At 39.2% G+C, this 20,173-nt stretch overlaps 1 protein-coding gene and 1 pseudogene across 6 annotated transcripts in view; one reads left to right on the top strand and one right to left on the bottom strand.

Moving 5' to 3' along the window:
- LOC109684484 (zinc finger protein 280B-like) overlaps positions 1-20,173 on the top strand; it is a 37,320-nt gene that overhangs the window by 2,438 nt on the left and 14,709 nt on the right. For 2 of the 6 annotated variants that reach the window (XM_020160874.2, XM_074061156.1), the window contains one exon: positions 16,312-16,543. The exons of 2 other annotated variants lie outside the window; for them this stretch is intronic. The gene's annotated coding sequence lies outside the window, so the exon portion shown is untranslated. 2 more of the 6 variants (XM_074061157.1, XM_074061159.1) reach the window with 2 other exon arrangements.
- LOC141419133 (small nucleolar RNA U13) lies at positions 1,743-1,838 on the bottom strand (annotated as a pseudogene).

Raw genomic sequence — 20,173 nt, 5'->3', positions numbered from 1 at the left:
TATCACAATGTGAATACCAGGAGGTAGGGTTCATTTTGGGCCATTTTGGAAGTTGTGTACCAAATGCATTTATCTACCATTCTAGTTCTCTGTATAATTTCAGGCATTGTTTTGTGACTAGGTGATTTATTGGCTCCTTGCTAAGCCAGAACTTCTACTGGTGCACTTACGTATTCAAGGATATTCTAACAAGTTTCCTCTTTGTCTTGGGTTAAGTTTTCTGTCTCTCTGGGTAAATTTCCATGGAGAATGAACCATACTGTCACATTTATTTCAGAGTCCATTGTTTGATGGATTCCCCCTTCTTCTTCCATTACTTTATATTGGTGGCTTGTCCTTAAGGAAACATTTTCCAGAGTTGTCTGTTTTCTATCTCCATTTTTCCCATTCTCCTTTAAGCCTACTCTTGTCAAGGTTATCACTGAATTCCACATTGCTTAATCCAAGGTATTAGTTGATTTTATTGGTTTTATTTGGTCTGTTGGCAGCATTTATCAGAGATGTTCATTTTCTCCTGCCTGAAAATAGTATTTTATTTTAATTCTTGGTATGCTTCACATTTTTTTTTTTATTTTGTTTTTCTTTTTTTTTATTCTTTTTTTTTTTGCTTCACATTTTTAATTTACCTTCCACCCAAATGGTTGTAACTGTTCCTCCTCAGTCTCCTTTGTTAGCTCCTTCTCATCTCTTCTGATCAATGGAATGTCCCAGGGTTTCTTTTCAGACTCTTCCCATGTTTTGTCATCCAGTCTTATGTTTTAAATAATGTTACATGCTAAGATCCCACTCCAAATTTGAGCTCTTCTCATACATTGTCCTGCTCAGCATCACCTCTTGTACGTCATCATCCTCTCCTGCACATTTCTTTTTCCTCGTCTTTTTTTTTTCTTTATTCATTAATTTATATGTGCATACATTGTTTGGGCCATTTCTCCCCCTGTCCCCCACCCCCTCCCTTTCCCCCCTACCCCCCTTGCTTCCAGGAAGAACCTGTTCTGCCCTTTTCTCCAATTTTGTTGACGAGAAGACATAAGCAATAATAAGAAAGACAAAGTGTTTTTGCTAGTTGAGATAAGGATAGCTATACAGACAGATTCCTAGCTTTGCTTCCATGCACAAGTGTATTACAACCTGAATTGATTCATCTCCCCCAGACCCCTTCACTACTTCCTGGTCACCTTCCCAAACTCTGTCATTTTAAGTTTATTGTATTAGCTCCTCTGTCCTGTACATCTTAAATACAATCCACCAATAAATCTTGTTGTTCTTCAAGATTTTGATCTAGAATGTAACTCTTTCTTAGTATCTCCATTTCTTCATCCTATCTGATACTGCTATCATCTTTTGTTTGTATTATTTCAGTAGCTTTTTTTTTTTTTGCAAACTGGGGTTTAACTCAGGGCCTACACCTTGAGTCACTCACCCAGCCCTTTTTTGTGATGGGTTTTTTTGAGATAGGGTCTCAAGAACTATGTACCTGGGCTGGATTCAAACCTTGATCCTCCTGATCTCTGCCTCCTGAGTAGCTAGGATTACAGACATGAGACACCAGTGCCCAGCTTCAGTAGCTTCTTTTTTTTTTTTTAAATTAATTTCATTTTTTGAAGTAGGGTCTTGATATGTAGCCCAGGCTGTCCTTGAACTGTTGATGCTCCTGCTTCTACCTCCCATGTACTGGAATTTTAGGTGTGTACCACCATGCCTGGCTGTTCAGTTGCTGCTGCTTTTTTTTTTTTTTAATACATCAAACAGGTAACATGCCAGTGTTGTAGAAAGGTTTGAGGGAGGCTGTGTCACACAGCCATGTGAACACTCATTCATCACGCTTTCAGTAGCTTTTTAATTTGCTCTGCTTCTGTTTTTATACTCTACAATCTATTTTCCCCACAGTATCCAGAACAATCTTATGAAAATGAAAGTCAGGTCACTCAACATCTGTCAGTAATCTCTTACCACGTTCAGCATAAAATCCTGAGAGCTTAAAATGACCCATATGGTTTTGATTGTCATGATCTTGGGGGACTATACACAGTCTGCACGTGTTTTGGTATCTTCTCTAACTTTTCTCCCTTTCCATTGGCTCCCCTCCGTGAGCTTCGTGACCAGTCTTCACATGGTTGAGCGTGCTTAGTCTCAGAGCCTTGCTATTTTTTGTTCCCTTTGTTGGAATACTTTTCTCCAGACACACACAACCACATCATACATACACAGCAACCTGCCTCCATTTCCCACCTTATTTTTCCTCTAGCATTTATGTAACGACCTCCTTCTGCTGCGACTGCTAACGTTCTTTTTTATTTTCTGATTACTCCTAACTGGGGTGCCAGCTCCTTAAAGAGAGGGTTTTGTCTGCTTCACTCCTGTATTCCCTCCCCAGCACCTGGCCCCTAGTAAGCTCACCAAGGTATAGTGGAATGAATGGATGATCTTCTATCACTTTCTCTCAGACACTACTTTGATGTTTCTCCTTTTCTCTGCAGTTGTGAGACTCAAAGCTGTGAAAACTTTTTTTTTTTTTTTTTGCCTGTACTAGGGTTTTGAATTTAGGGCCTTGTACTTGCTCTGCCACTTGTCCCACTCCTCCAGTCCTTTCTGCTTTAGTTAATTTTCAGATAGGGTCTTACATTTTTGCCTAGTACTATTCTTGAACAACAATCCATATACCTCTGCCTCCCTTGTAGTTGGAATTAGAGGCGTGTACCACTAAGCCTAGCTTGTTCTTTGAGATAAGAGTCTCACTTTTTGCCTGAGGTGCTCTTAAGCCTTAATCTTCCTAGCCACTTCCCATGTAGTTGGTATAGATGTGTCATCTTTGTATCATTCTTGTATCATTTTTGTTTCTGAGTCTCTCGTGACAACAATATATTTTAATTCTACTGATTGAATATGTTTTACAGCTATAATTCACCAAAAGTAGTAAATACCAAACATTATCAAAGTTTTATTTTTTTCCTGTGATTCTGGGGATCAAACCCAAAGCCTCATGTATGCTAGGCAGGTGCTCTACCACTAAGCTACTGCTCCCCACCTCTTTTTTTTTTGTTTTACTTTTTGCTCCCAGGAATGATAAGGCAGCAATATTAATTTAGAGTCAGTTTAATATATCAAAAAGTAATAATGAGGCCAGTCATGGTCAAAGAATAAGTAGGATTGTGGTCCAAGCCAGCCCGGGCAAAAAATGTGAGACCCTATCTGAAAAATACTGAAGAACCACCACTATGGAAAGCAATATGGAGAGTCCTTAAAAAACTAACAGTAGAACTACCACGTAAGTAAGAATACATGTGAGTAGGAATACGACACCTGCATACCCATGTTTAATGCAGTACTGTTCACAATAGCCAAGCTATGGAAACAGCCCAGATGCCCTACAACTGATGAATGGGATTAAGAAACTGTTGTATATATACATAATGGAATATTACTGAGACATAAAGAAGAATGAAACTACGTTGTTGGCAAGTAAATGGATAGAATTGGAGGACATCATGTTAAGTGAAGTAAGCCAGGTTCAGAAAGACAAAGGCCACATGTTTTCTCTCATGTGTAAGATAGATCCAAAAGATAAACGTATACACAAAAACAAGCATGATCATATCTGCATGTATGTATAGAACACGGTTGTAATAGTGGAACTTGGGGGGAGAGGAAAGGAAAAGAGAACAATAGAGTCAATGTTATCGAAATACATTGCATCTGTGCGGGTAGATGACATAGCAATGTACAAGAGTACATGACAATATGTGCTGAAAGCTGCTGAATAATAGGGATAGGAGGGAAAGGGTGTAAGAATATACTGACCAAAGTACAGTATATTCATAGCTGAGGTACATTAAGAAACACCTTTGAACACTGACTTTGGAATTAAGAATAAAGGACAGGACTGTAAAATAGGTCGTGTGAGGGAATGGGGGAGATGAATGGAGGGAATAAAGGAGGGTGAACATGGTTATGTATTTTATAGGCATATATGAAATAGAACAACAGAACCTTTTGAATTGCTTTAAGTAGGGGACAGGTGTGTGAGAGAGATGATGGGGGTGAGCCTATGAACAATGTAATCATGCTCAGAAATATCACAGTGAACCCTCCTTGTACAACTAATAAAAATGCCTTGAGAAAAAAAGCAAAAAAGAAAAGAAAAATGGGCTGGGGGCATAGCTCAAGTGATAGAGTACCTGCCTAGGAAGTGAAAAGCCTTGAATTCAAATCCCATTACCATCAAGAAAAGAAAACAGCTGCTGGGCATGGTGGCTCATGTCTCTAACCCCAGCCTTTCAGGAGACAGAGATCAGGAAGATCATGGTTCAAGGACAGCCCAGGCAAAAACATTAGCAAGACTTCATCTCAATAAGCATGGCGTGCCGGCCATGCCTGTGATTCTAGCTATGTGAAAGGCAGTAGATGGGCGGATCATGGTCTGAAGCTAGCCCTGGATAAAAACAAGAGACCCTACCTGAAAAATAACTAAAGCAAAAAAAAAAAAAAGAGAGAGGGAGAGAGAGATGAGGGTACAGTTCAAGTGATAGAGGGTCTGCCTAGTAAGCAGGAGGTCCTGAGTTCAAACCCCAGTGCTGTCAAAAAAGGATGTAATATCTATTTCTAACTTTTGGTATCTTAAGAAGTAAGTATTATACAAGCTGAAAACAAAGTATGGATATTCTGAAAAAATCTTACAAGGATTTTTCCCTTGGTTGGCTTCCCAGTAGCGGAGAGCTACAAGCTCAATTACATAAGAATTCATGACAGGGTCCAGCCTACCTGTGTGTTCTCAGGACTATCACAGCCTCCAGAACGCTTATAACTAGGTTGGCTATATAATTTGCCACCTAAACTGGGGTACTTTACAAGAGTGAAAAGTGGTGCTATTAATAAGTATAGAAAAACAGTAGGTACAACTGGGACTGCCATGATCAAACCAGGATATTTGGTAATGCTGCTTAAAACAACTTGGACTTCCAAGTCATTAATATTAGAGATGTGTTCACTCTGTAAGACCTAATTGTTCCATCCCTGGAAAGATGGGACTCCTGCTACAAATTTATAAATCGACTAATCCATCTCGTTTAAGTCTCTTTGTTAAATAGATAGGCTTGCATTCTTACCATAATCTGAAGTACCTAACCCTCGTTATGAATGGAGTATGCATAGGGGATTTGAAAATTTAGTGTCAGTTGATGGGTGGTGTTTGTTACATGTGTGTGTGAGGGAAAACGTTAAGGCATTTTCCCTTTGAGACATAATTTATTGGCGTGTTCACAAAATCTTACAACTATCAACGATATCTAATTCCAGAACATTTCCTCAACCCTTCAGACTATCAGTCACTCCCTTAATTTCCTGTGCTTGCTGTAACAAATTATCACAAACTTGAAGGCTTAAAACAAAAATTTATTCTCTTAGTTCTGGAGGCAAGAAATCCAAAATCAGTTTCATGAGACTGAAATCAACATGGATGTTGGTCGGGCCTTACTCTCTCCAGAGACTCTAAGGGAGAATCCACTCCTTGCCTCTTCCACTTTGTGGACGTGCCATTCTTTGCCTAAGACCATGTCATTCTAAACTTCCATCTTCACGTTACCTTGTCCTAGTGTGTGTATGAAATCTCTCTTTGCTGGTGCTGGGTTTTTTGTTTTTTTTTGGGTTTTTTTTGAGACAGGGTCTCACTATGTAGCCCACGTCGGCCTCAAACTCAGAGTCCTCCTGCCCCTGCCTCCCAAGTGCTGGATTGCAGGCACATACCACCATGCTCAGCAGTTCCACTTCTCTTACAAGGAAACTTGGGATGGCATTTAGGGCCCACCTGTGTAATCCAGATTAATCTCCCCATCTCAGGATCCTTAATCATATCTCCAAAGACCCTTTATCCATATAAGGTTTTATTAAAGGTTTGGGGGACTAGAACTTGATATTTTGGGAGCCATTTTTTCATACTACTCATTGTTTTTTCCCAGCACAAGGTAACCATTGGTTTATGTCTGTCTATGAATTTGCCTATTCTGAACATTTTTATTTAAGTGGAATCATACAATATGTAGCATTTTGTGCATGGCTTTTTATTCAACAGCCCGTGTTGTACATGTATCTCTGCTTCATTTATTTTTCTGGCTAAATAATATTCATCGTGTGGATATACTACTGTTACCCATTAATTAATTACATACATTTTAATTGTTTGTACTTTTTGACCATCATCAATATTTCTGTTAGGAACATTCATGAACAAGTTTTCACTTACTGTGTTTCATTCTCTTGGGAATACCTGGGAGAGAAATTGGTGAATCATATTATAGCTGTGTATTTAATTTTGAGTAACTGCTAACCAATTCTTTAAAGCAGATCACCAAATAAATAAATAAATGAAAAAGAAAAATAGACAATCCTTTGCCCAGTTTTTCTAATATGGAAAAAAAACATGAACTTTACCATCCTTACTATTTTTAAGTGTACTGTTTGGTAATTTAAGTGTAATATTTATATTGGGGTAAAACAGATCTTTGGAACTTTTTCATCTTGCAAGACTGAAGCCATAACCATTAAACAACCAATTCCCTCTACTCCCTTCCTCAGCCCATTACCACCATCCACCTTCTTCCCCCCTCCCCTTCTTTCTGTTTATATGAATTTGACTGTTTTATTTATCTTTTTGTGGTGGCTTATTTCATTTAGCATAATACCCTCCAGATTCATCTGTGTTGTATGTAACAAGATTTCCTTCCTTTGTAAGGTGGACTAGTATTCCAGTGCTTGTGTGTACCACGCTTTGTTTATTCATTCATCTGTTGACGGGCATTGAACTCTTCCACCTCTTGGCTATTGTGTATAGTCCTGCTGTGGACATGGGTGTGTTAAATGTATCTGCTGCTGTGGACATGGGTGTGTTAAATGTATCTGCAAGACCCTTCTATCAGTTCTTTTGGATATATATCTAGAACTGAGATTGCTAGATCGTATGATAGTTATATCTTTAGTTTTGCCAGAAACTTCTGAACTGTTTTCCATAACAGATGCACTGTTTCACAGTCCAGGACCAGTGCCTAAGGACTCTAGTTTCTCCACTTCCTTGGGAAAAGTTATTTTCTGTTTATTTATTATTTTTTATTGTTAGTAGCCATCCTGGTGGATGTGGGATGATGTCTTGTGGTTTTAATTTGTGTGTCTCTGATTTCAGTGCTGTTCAACATATTTTCATAGACTTTTTGGCCATTTGCATTTCATCTTTGAAGAAATGCCTATTCAGGTCCTTCAACCATTTTTAAATCTTTTTATGCCATTATTAGAGGTATTTATAGATACTAGATACAAGTTGCTTGTCATATATATGCTTTGCAAATATATTCCCAGATTGTCTTTCTACTCTCATCATAGTGTTTTTTGAAGCACCAAAGTATTTTTCTTGATTTTTGTTAGTTTGTTTGTGTTTTGAGACAGAGTCTTGCTCTGTGCCCAGGGTGTCCTTGAATTCACAATCTTCTCTCCTCAGCTTCCCTGGTGCTGGGATTACAGGTTTCTGCCACATGGCCCCAGCTCAAAATAAATTTGATGAAGTCTTATTCTCTCTCATTTTGTAATTTTTAACTGTTTGATTTATATCTGTGATTCATTTCCAGTTTTTTGTTTGTTTTGTAAATAATGTGAGGCAGGTATCCAGCTTTATTCTTTTACAGTGGTTATCCAGTTGCCCTGTGTTATTTATTGTAAAGGTTACTCCCTGTTTCCCCTTTGAATTATTTTGGAACTCTTACTGAAAATCAGTTGATTCCTAATATATAGGCTTTTTTTCTGGTCTCTAAATTCTGTTACACTTGATCTGTTTTTCTCTCCTTAGGCTAGTACCCGTACTTTGGTGGTTTTGTTTTGCTTTGCTTTTGCAATATTGAGGATTGAGCCCAGTTCCTCAGGAATGCTGAGCAAGTACTCCATCACTGAGCCATACCTCCATCCCTAGCTGTGGGAATTTTTTTTACAAATCCCTTTGGTTGAGAAAGTTCCCTAGTTACTTGTTGTCGTTGCTTTTTTTGTTTGTTTTAATCATGTAAAATTGTTAGATTTTGTCAAAAACTTTTTCTGCATGCAGGTGTCCTTTTTTTTTTTCCTTTTGTTAAAATGGTATATTGGTTTGCTTTTATAAAATGAGCCAACCTTGCATTCTCTGTATAAATCCTATTTGGTCATAGTATATAATACTTACTATGTGTTGCTGAATTTTGTTTGCTAGCGTTTTATTTCTTCTATAAGGTATATATTTGTCTATAGTATTTGTGTGTGTGTGTAATTTGTCTGATTTTTTTTTTTTTTTTGTAGTACCGGGGTTTGAACTCAGTACACCTTGAGCCACTCCACCAGCCCTTTTTTGAAAAGGGTTTTTCAAACTGTTTTCTGAGCTGGCTTCAAACCAGTCCTCCTGATCGCTGCCTCCTGAGCAGCTAGGATTACAGGTTACAGGTACGAACCACTGGTGCCCAGAGTAATTTGTCTGATTTTTGTATCAATACTACTGCTTCGTAGAATAAATTGGAAAGTTTTCTCTTCTAATTTCTGGAAGTTTCAGGAGGAATGATTTTCATTCTTTTTCAAACATTTGATGGAGACTGGGGTGGTGGAGTGCTTGCTTACTTAGCATGCAGGAAGAAGTCCTGGGTTCCATCCCTAGCACTAGAAACAGTGAATAAACAAAACAAACAAACAGGCAAAACCCCCAGCAAAACATTGGGTATAATTCTCCAGTGCCATTTGATTTGGGGCTTTTATTTGGGAAAGTTTTTGGTGGTACTGGGATTTGAACTCAGAGCTTTGTGCTTACTAGGCAGGACTTCTACCACTTGCCACACCTCTAGACCCTGGGAAAGAGTTTTGGTTACCAATTTGATGTCTTGTTTTAGCATTTTCATATTTTCTGTTTCTTCTTGGATTGGTTACATAGTTTGTGTCTTCTTGAATTCGTCCATTTCATGTAGATTTTGTAATCTGTTACCATTGTTCATCATATTCCTTTATAATTCTATTTTTGTATAGTTGGTAGTAGTATCCCCTTTTTTATTTTATTTTTGGCATTACTGGGGGGTTGAACTCGGGGACCTAATGCTTGCTACTAGCCCTCCTTTTTATTTTTGAAAATAATTTGGTGAAAGTCACAAAATGGTATTTCTTGGCAGCACTGGAGTTTGAACTCCGGACTTCACATTTGTGAGGCAAGTGCTCTATTACACATGCCTCCAGCCTTTTTGCTCTGCTTATTTTAGAAAAAGGATCTCATTTTTGCCCTTCCACTGTGCTGGGATGACAGGCACTTGCTAGGACACCTAGCTTTTTTCAATTGTCAGGGAGGTTTCACAAACCTTTTTGAACAGGCTGACCTGGAACCACAATCCTCTCGATCTCAGCCTCTCACATAGCTTGGGAAGGCAGGCGTGGGCCACTGCACCCAGCTATCAGTTGAGATGCAGTTTCTCAAACTCCCTGCAGGAGCTGGCCTCCAACCAGGATCCTCCCAATCTTAGCCTCCAAAGTAGCTGGGATTACAGGTGTGAACCACCAGTGCCCAGCACAAAATAACTTTAAAATGAACAGTTAAATAGCATTTAATGCATTTACGATATTATGTATCTGCTACCTCTGTTTAGCACTGACATGTTTTTGCCATTCCATAATAAAACCCCTTACTTATTAAGCAGTTTCTCTCCATTTTCCCTCCTCTATCTCCTGGCAACCACCAATTTGTGATTAGTTTTTGGGTTGATCTATTGTAAATATTTCCTATTAATGAAATCATACAACATGTGACATGTTTTCACATTGCATGTTTTCAGGGTTCAACCATGTTGAGGCATGAGGCAGTATAGCTCATTTCTTTTCTGGCTGAATTAACTTTTGTGTATATACCACAATTCATTTTTCCTTTTTCTTCTTTTTTATTCTTTGAGATTTTATGTTTACCTTTTTTGAGAAACCACCAAAGCATTTTCTAGAGGAATCCTCTGATTTTTGCAAGCTGCTGCTTAGTTTCCAGAATCAGAGAAACTTGATTTTGATAATTTTGGCAATTTTGTAGGTCCTTAGTCTGACCTTACCCTGTTGCTTTAACAAATTGACTGTGTATATGTATGTATGTGTGTGCATTCCTCCACAAGAACCTCTGTGTAAATCATTCTCATTCACCTGATAATTCCAAACCCTTCCTAAACACTCGATGAAAGAACTTGCCTTTCAACTAACAGGTCACTTTTAGGTTGAACTGCCGCCTTGATCCATAGCTCCTTTGTAGATTTCTGCTCTTGGGAGGAAGGGCAGGAAAAGGGAAAAAGGCTGGTTTTCTATGTGCCTCACAAGGACTCTAAACATACCATTCTGAGGAAAGTCTTCCCTAAACTATTGGCCTCCTCGTGGGTTCTAAGCAAGGCGTTCTTCTGAATCCAGGATTGCACTGTCCCATTTCCTGTGGCAGTGCACTTCAGTGGTGCCCATCTTTGCAGTCACTTGGCTGTTGTCCAGGTTTGAATATTTACTACCCCTTCCCTCCATTCAACTGTCTTTGGTGAATTTATCTTTGGTTGCTTTTATGTGTTTGTTGGGGTACTAGGAATTGAACTCGGGTTATGCTTACTAAGCAAGCACTCTACCACTTGAGTCATGCACAAGGCCTTTGCTTTCAGCTTGTTTTTCAGATAGGGTCACACTGTACCCAGGCATGCACCACCACACCTGACAAGTTATTTTTGTTCCCCAAGAATGGAATGTAAATGCTCCCTGCAGTTCTAAGGATCCTGAAGCTCCCATTTCCTCCAAGGATCTGTGTGTAATGGCTGCTAGATTCTAAGGCAGCAAAAGTGTGGACTTATTGTTGGGGGAGTGCTGTGGATATAGAGCGATTAAGGGAGTGGGGCATGAGGGATGAAGAAAGTGATAAGCAAGGGAAGGTGGTGTGGGTAGTGGCCTAAGATCTAATCTCAGATTTACTCAAGAAGGACTAATGCCTGCAGAAAACTGTTGTGTGACCAAAACAAAGCCCCACTAGAAGAGTCATTGTTTGAACGCACATGAATAACCTGGGAGGTGGATCACCATCTACTGACTCTCTGCTATCTTTGGAATGAAACACTCTCATTGACCCCTCCCTTAGCCCTTAGTGACTTCCTTGGTGGAGATGTGAATTATTTTTAAGGACTAAATCTTTAGATCTTGTAGATCTTTGCATGACCAGCTGTTCCAGTCTTTATCTCAAGATTCCGATAAATTTAAAAATAGAGGTTATCCATTGATCCATTAATGTAGAGGAGACTGTGTGTCCCTACAGGAAAAGTGCCTGTGGCTATTATTTTTCTGAGTGAACTCACTCATATAACTTCCTAGCTTTATTCCTGATTCTTGCTTCACTTTACATTTTTCTTTGTTTTTGGTGGTACTGGGGTTTGAACTCAGGACCTCATTTAAAAAAAATTTTTATTGTTTTATTATTCATATGTGCATACAATGCTTGGGTCATTTCTCCCCCCTGCCCCCACCCCCTCCCTTACCACCCACTCCACCCTCTCCTTCTCCCCCCCACCCCCTCGATACCCGGCAGAAACTGTTTTGCCCTTATGTCTAATTTTGTTGAAGAGAGAGTATAAGCAGTAATAGGAAGGAACAAGGGTTTTTGCTAGTTGAGATAAGGATAGCTATACAGGGAGTTGACTCGCATTAATTTTCAGGGCCTCATTCTTACTAAGCAGGCACCACTTGGGCTACTCCACCAGCCCTGTTTTGTGTTGGATATTTTTGAGATAGGGTCTCACGAACTGTTTGCCTAGACTGGCCTGAAACCAAGATTCTCCTGATCTCTGCCTTCTGAGTAACTAAGATTACAGATGTGAGCCACTGGCACCTGGCCACTTTTCATTTTTCACATTGAATATGTTGTTAGATTCAGAGTATGGACACCATCCAAAAATCCAAGCTTAATCAGCAGACTGAAAGTCCATCAGTGTAATTGGAATATAACTTAAGTTATATATATGCCTGAGTTCAAACCTAGTACCAGTACTAGCGACAAAACAAATTTTAAAAATCTCCAGAAGTTGTTTTTTTTTTTTTTTTTAGAGGTTCAGAATCTGAGATTAAGGTGTTAGCCAATTTGGTTCCCCACTGAGAGCTCTCTTTCCATCTGGTAGAGTGTGACCGATTGCTATGTCCTCATATTGTGGGAGAGGGGAAGATGAAACAGGATGGTGTCTCTTTTTTTAAAGGCACCAATTCCATTATGAGGGCCCCACCTTCATGACCTCATCTAAATCTAAAGGCCAAATTTCCAAAGAGCATCATTTTGGAGTAATGGCTTCAACAAACGAATTTTGGGGAATTTGGTCCATAACACAATCTAAAATATATTCTCTAGAGTTGGATCATTTAACATTTAGGAACAGGAACAATATTGGTGTTTTAAGAATCTAGTAGTAGTGTGCTGTATAATTTAAAGGATGAAGAGAGTATACAGAACAATTTGACTATAGTACAGATATACAAATATGAAGTAGATCTAAACGTAGATGGGCCTCGGGTTGGAGGTGGGAACATTAATAGGAATGGAAATGAAAAGTGGCTAGAATGAGCCGTGCTCTGAGAATTATTTAGAATCATTTACAAGGTATTGTGATAAATTTGATGAGAGGAGAGGAAGGTTTGAACAGGTTTTTCAGAATAGAGAAAAAGTGAATCCACTGAGACGCTTTAGTACATTCTTAGGATCTAAGCAATAGCACCATCATCAGAAATAGGTAGCATTGAGTCAGAGTTCTTTTCAAACAAACACAGAACTAGAATTCAGGAATTCCTAGCAAGTATGGGGCCCTGAGTTCAAACCCCAGTACTGCTAAAAAGGAAAAAAAAAAAAAAAGAATTCAGGAATCGTGTATTTTAGGGCTATTTAAACCCAATATAAGAAATTTCTTCAGGTTATAAACTCATCCTCAGATAAGTCTGGTGACGTTAGTTCTCACATTATCCTCTGATCTTGTGATAATCAGAGAGAATATTAGTTCTGATTAGAGGGTGTGTGTTTGGTTTTGCAGTACTGGGGTTTGGACTCAGGCTACGCCTTGAGCCACTCCACCAGTCCTTTTTTGTGATTTTTTTTCGAGATAGGGTCTCTCAAACTATTTGTCCAGGCTGGCTTCAAACCTCGATCTTCCTGATCTCTGCCTCCTGAGTACATAGATTACAGGCATGAGCCACCAGCACTTGGCTTAAAGTGTTTTTCTTTAAAGAGGATGTTAGAGCATGCAGGCAGAATTACCTAGAATGTCATTACTAGAAATGTGGAAGTGACCCTGAAAAGAAGGCTGGATTTGGGCAAGAGTTCTCCTACAGCACCTTTGGTAATGCCTGGAGCCACGTTTGGTTACCACAGCTGTGGTATCTGTAAAGGCCATGGATGCTGCTAAACATCTGTGCACCTGAAGGCTACTCATGTAAAGAACTGTCTGGTCCAAAATGTCAGAAATGCTTAGGCTGAGAAGCACTGAGCTAAGAGGCCTCATCAGGAGTTAGGTGATTAAAGCTATATACAGACAGACCAAACTTACTGTAGTTGACTTCAAAGAGCAGTGTTTTCAGCTCTTTCTCTATTCTTCTGACATTATACATTCATTGTTTACATGATCATAATTTTGAAATTGAAATCATACAATCCATGACACACAGACTGTAAGTTTCATGCATTCCTCATGATCTATTTAGTGCTTGGCACAGTATCTCACTACTATTAGGCAACCCAAATATGTAAGTGAATTAGTGGGGAAAAGAAATTTATTATGCTTAGTGTTACATACTTTAGTTGACTTTCAATATGATATGTATGTTTACAAGAATAAATAATAGCCATATGTTCCAAAATTAGATAGTAATATTCTAACTAAGTTTAATGCAATTTACATGGTATATATTAGATGCCCATTTAATTTTTAGATTGAAGGGTCCACTTAGGCTACAATGAATCTTGACATGTTTTCACAAATCACTGAGTTGTTGTCTTTAGTATTTTTCAAACTGCTACTAGAGGTTCATTGGTGAGCCTTTTTTTTTTTTTTTTTTCTTGAAACAGGGTTTCACTATGTAGCCCAAGCTAAAACCTGTGGTCCTATACCTCAGCCTCCTGAATGCTGGGATCACAGGTGTATTATTATTTATATGTGTCTGTGTAAGTAGGACTTCATGTTTATTTATTTATTTTTACTATTGGTTTGAGTCAAAAATGTATGTAAAAAGTCAAAAACAAGTTGGAAAAAAATGACCTCATTCTGGCATTCTGGCCAGAAACTAAGAAGTTGAGTTGGAATCTCCTTCCAAATGATACCTTTGTAGAACAATTAAAGTTACCTCATTCTTTATAAATTGTATGTTTCCTGGAATGCTTTTACCTACCTGGAATTTCCTCATCACTACTGATGCTTTCCAGTGCCATTTCCCACAGGCTGCACATCTGGAGGAAAATCAATAGAGAGGGTGGCTTCTCTATTCCTGCCTGTAACAAGTGAAGCAATAATGGCTCACATCAACTTTGTCTTTCCTCTGGTTCACAGACTTTCCCTGGAGCCTCCATTCTATACTAGAAAAATTCTTTTCTTTTCTTTCATTGAACCCCCCAACCCTTCTCAGCAAGACCTCAGAATGAGTATTGTCTAGAAAGTAAGTTATTTCTTTACCACGTGGACGAATACACATCTCTTCCAAATGTTGTGAGGAATACCTGCAATTAGAGAAAAGAAAACGCTATGAAGATCAGACCAGGCTGTACACTTTATACAGTTTGGTTTTTTCTTGATGTCTTAGAAAACCAGACAGGGAACCGTGGTTGAATCCATGGTCACATACATACCTGCCACTACTGCAGAGGACACCAGTGAAAAGCCAAGAGCTATTCCCAAAGAGTGTATCTCTCAAGTGCATGTGGGTTTTAAAGTATGCAGTCCTTAGTCCAAGGAGGAAAATGAGTGCTGAGGGAAGAGCTTCCACCATACATCTTATCATGGATGTGATGACTTAGTTGTCCTAGAGTCAGCTATCATTTGGTAGGAAATTCTCATCCAGCTCTACCCCATTATGATAAGGACTAGTGGAAAACAAAACTTCTGGAGTACATATCAAATCCCTACCCTTTTTTTGGAACTGGGGTTTGAATTTAGGGTTTCACATCTGCTAACCAGAAGAGCCCTTTTTAAGATGTACTAATGAACTATAGAGTCTACCAAGGTGAAAAAAAACCTTCGAAAACAGAAGTAGGAACCCCGAAGAAGTAACTACTGCACCAATGTCACTTATGAAGGTTAATTCTGTCAATTTGATTGGATTAATAAATGCCTAGGTCATTAGTAAAGTACATGTTTGGGTGTGTCTGTGATGGTGTTTCCACAGAGGATTAGACCATGAGGGCTGTGATCTAATTAATGATTGATAACGTGATGGCATTAATGAGAGGTGGTAACAGGTGGAGCTTAGATGGAGGAAGTAGGTCAGTGGGGGTGTGGCCTGGGGGGCCATATCTTGCCTTGGCCCCTTTGCAGTCCTGTTCTCTTGCTTTCTGACCACCGTGATGTGAGCTACTCTGCTTTATGACATGCTCCTTGCCATGCTGGACTAAAACCCCTAAAATTCTGGACCAAAAAAACCTTTCGTCCCTTAGGTTGTTTCTGTCAGTTATTTTGGTCTCAACTATTCGAAAGCAACAGACACACCTCTTTTCACCTGTAAGATATTTCCAAATGTCACACTGAATTTTGTTGTTCTCAGCCTGGGGTGAGAAAAACACCTGCTCAAGGTAGAGAAATTGAAAGCTCATGAGGAGGAAGTCTGAAAGAATAGACTTAAGGTAAAGGTTGTGGGGGAAACAGAATGTATCTTCCCAAAGTATGGAGTATTATTGTACTGAAGGTGATGAGGCTGAAGTATATGTCCCCTATTTGTCCAAAGGCAGACACAGATTTAAAAGATAAAAGGCATTACGCTCCCCCACTACCAAGATGGGAATCATGGTTAATCACTGATGACAACTTAAATTCATTTTTTTTCTCGTGTCACTCCTCTAAAACTGTATAACTCTTGGTTGGAGATGCTATATAAGCCAAGAGTTTTAAGCCACTGTTCTGAGTTACCTTTCACTGAGGATTCTCCTATGCGATGTGAACTGCACACATTAATGAACTTGTGTTTCTTCTGTTATCTCTTTTGTTATAGAGATTGGTCCCAACTGTGAAATAATGAGGGTGGAGGCGAAATTGTAGTTCATCTCCATCAATGATGAATTATGAATAAATCTCTGCCTTCCTGTCCTCTCTGCAGCTTCCCAATGTCCCCAGAACGGCAAGAATGATTTTCCATCTAAAGAAACATCTCCACTAAGAGTATATGTATAACCACAAGTCATCCTTAAAGTTGATTTGCTCACACAATCAGGACAGTCAAAAAAGTCTCAAGCTGGGCTGGAGGAGTGGCTTAAGTGGTAGAGCACCTGCCTAAGAAGCATGAGGCCCTGAGTTCAGACTCCAGTACAACCGAGGAAAAAAGTCTCAAGGTAAAAATGTAAAGTCATGTCAAGGTTTTGGTTCCTTCCAGATGACTGGCAGAAGAAAAGCAGATTATCTTTGAAGGACTCAGAGACAGTTTCAACAGACATAAGGTCTTAATTTTAAAAATTGCAACACAGCTAGGTGCAGTGGGCCATGCCTGTCACCCCAGCAGTTTGAAGCCAGCTCAGGGAAAAATCTCTGGAGACCCAACCTCAATCAGTAAGCCCGGAGTGATGGTGTGTGTCTGTGATCCCAGTGACATGGGAGGCACAGGTAGGAAGATACCAAGGCAAAAGTTCAAGATGCTACCTGAAAAATAACAAGAGAAAAAGGCTGGGGGCATGGCTCAAGTGGTAGAGCACTGGGGTAGCAAGTTCAAGGCCCTGAGTTCTAACTGCAGTACCGCCAAAAAGTTAGCCAAAACTCTCAGCACATAAAATAGACTGAAACCTGCAGAAACAATGGATAGAAAAATGCATAGCTACAAAGACAAGATAAAATCCAAGCAATATAAGGTATGTTTTATACATAAATAAGGGGAATTAGAGAGTATGGGCACAAAAATATCCCAGTAGCTTAGTAAAAAAGTGCCAAACAGATGTCTGGCAGTGAAAAATACCATAACTGAAGTATAAGGTCAAGCATTGGTTTAATAGCCACTCAATACAAGATGCATATCCATTATCTGAAAAGCTTCAAAACGCATGAAGCAAAAACGAATTAGCTGTGAGGAGAAATAGACAAATGTACATTTATCAGAGATATTAATACCTTTCTCTGATCAAAATTCATAAAATGGGCAAGAAGAAAATCAGCAAGAATAAAGTAGACAGAAAAAAAGACCACACACACACACACACACACACACATAAAAATAAGAATATCGTAGACTTGAATAGCAGTATCTGCCAGCTTGACCTGATAGCTGTCTATCTGACATTCCACCCTAAAAAAGCAGAAATCAAAATTTTCTCAAGTATGCATGGAGCATTTGTGAAGATAAACCATATTATAACTCATTAAAAACATAAAATAATTAATTATACACAGTATATTCTCTGGCCATAATACAATTAAGTTAGAAGTCAGTAACAAAAAGATCCTGGAAAATACCCAAATTTATGGAAGCCCGCTTTACTCATAGGCCAGAGAAGGGGAATTAGAAGCATATGAAAACATAAAATAATGCAGAATTTGTGGATTGTCATTAAAGCAGTGCCCAGAGGGAAACTAACAGCATTAACTATTCTAACAGCAGAAAGGCAGAGCTAGGGGATGTTGCAAATTGTAGAACACCCGATACCCTGAGTACAAACCCCAGTACCTCACAAACACACACAAAAAAACCAAAAGGGAAATGTATTTTGCTGGAGGTGTGGCTCAGGTGATAGACCCTTTGCCTAACAAGCACGAGTCCCTGAGTTCAAGCCTCAGTACTGCAAAGAACAAAAAAAATCAGTTCATTTTATGCACTGCCAGGTGGCAAATGCCTATGATTGCAGTTATTTGGGAGACAGAGATCGGGAGGATGGTGGTTTATGGATGCAGGAGGCAATTAAGGAGACCCCCATCACGATAAACAAGGTCGGTGTGGTACAACCTTGTGATTCCAGCTCCTCAGAGAGGCATTGGTAGTGGGATTGTGGTCTGAGGCAGCCCTGGGCAAAAACGTGAAAAATAACTAAAGCAAAAAGGGCTGGAAGTGTGGTTCAAGTATTAGAAAACCTGCCTAATAAGCATGAAGTCCTGAGTTCAAACTCAACACTGCCAATAAAAAAAGAGAAAAGCCTCAAATTAGTGATTTTTAGGAAACTAGAAAAAGAGCAAATTAAATTCAAAGTTAAGACATTTAAGAATAATAATAAAGAGTAAAGTGGGGATTAAAGAAAAAAATTACAGAAAAATCAATGAATCAGAAAGCTCATCTTGGCGAAAATCAATAAAACTGATTAATCTCCAACAGGAATTGATCAGAAAAGAAAATTACCATATACCATATATAAGGTGTGAGACAGGTGACTTGACACACACTAAAGAGAAAGACCCTGCAAATACAAAAGGCTACTAAGGGAATATTAGGAACATCTTTATGCCAGTAAATCAACATGATGAAATTGACAAGGTCCATCAACAACATAAATTGCCAGAGTCCACTCAAGAAGAAATGATAACTGAATAGCCCTACGTCTTTTAAATACATTGAAATTGTAGAAACTGTACTTAAATAAAACCTTCCCATAAGGAAAACTGGGGGCTTGGGGAGCAGTTGGTCTAGGTTTAATTCCTAGTAACCTCTGAGAGAAAGAAAAGAGAGAAGAAGGGAGATTGAGAGAGAAACCCAGGCCCAGATGAAGATAGCAGTGAATTTTGTCCAAAACTTAAGGAAGAAATAAACTGAATTTTCATAAACTCTTTCAAAAAGCTGAAAATGATTTGGGAAAAACGAACAGGAGAAAATGTGTGTGTGTAAAGAGGAGTGAGTACTTTCCAGCTTATTCTCTGAGGTCAGCATTACTTCCTGGAAACGTAATTACCTTGGCACCCTGGCCAGGCAGCATAAGACAACTGTAGAGCAGTGATTCTCAGGAACACTTACTTCATATCCTGATGGAAAAACATCTTCACTTGGAGCTGATCTTCCCATAAGCAATCACAGATTTGGGTTTGATCATGCAACACATAGCCACAACAGTCACAAACTTGTGTTTGAGAAAATGAAACTAGAGTTTGGACCCCAAGCCAAAACTCCTGCGCTTCCACATGTCAGGTTTGACCATTTGCCCCTATACGCCAAATAAAGAGACATGGCGAAGGGCAGAGAAGGAGATTTATTTCACAGCTTGGGACATGCTGAGGGAAGAGGCAAAGTAAGCACTCAGCCCATTCTTCAGCCATCTTCAGGGTACAGATAAGAACTTTAGCTTTAAATAGGCAAAGAATCACAAAAAGTACGCATGAACAGTCCTAGTCACAGGTGTGGCCTGGTTGGTCATTATCTCAGTCCTTATTCTTCAGGGTTCTGGAGAAGTTGTTATCCAGAGTCATTGTCACCTGGCAGGTCGTCTGTCCTTAACTACTGGTGGGGGTAGTTTTGTTGCTAACTTGCTTTGTCTGAACTCTGGTTCTTTGTCTTCCAATGTCAAAGAATGATAATCATGGACAACCTGAGTGAGTTAAAGTAGAAGAGTTTATTGAGATAGAAAAATAGCAGAGTCGAGCCCCCAGAGCTAGCAGGGGTCCCAAGAGAGCATTGTCAGAGAAGTGACATGGTCTAAGGTTTTTATCCATTTTCCTCAGAGCTTGGTCAATCTCTATGCTAATTGGTTGTGCCCTTTATACTTGTGGGAAGGGGGGGAGTGTTTGAAAATCCTAGTAGTCGTTATAGTGTCCTCATTTTGGTTCTTCCTGCTTTTCCTTCTTTCTGCCCTTTAAGGCCACAGGGAGGTCATAATGGACTTTTTCAGGCATTTTTCTGTACTAGCTATACCATCTAATTTCAGCTAACTGCCTAGCCTCCTTGTTCACTACTATCCTCATAGTTCAGAGGCAACCTCCTGACCTGTCTTTAGAGTTTCTACCATCCCAAGTACTTTGGGAAGTTAATTCAGTATAAATGTTCCCCTGTGTGCAAGTAT

Source organism: Castor canadensis, chromosome 18 (genome assembly GCF_047511655.1).
Source record: "Castor canadensis chromosome 18, mCasCan1.hap1v2, whole genome shotgun sequence".
Lineage (NCBI taxonomy): Eukaryota > Metazoa > Chordata > Mammalia > Rodentia > Castoridae > Castor > Castor canadensis.
Note: the sequence above shows the minus strand (reverse complement) of the source record. Positions and strands in the feature narration are given on the sequence as shown.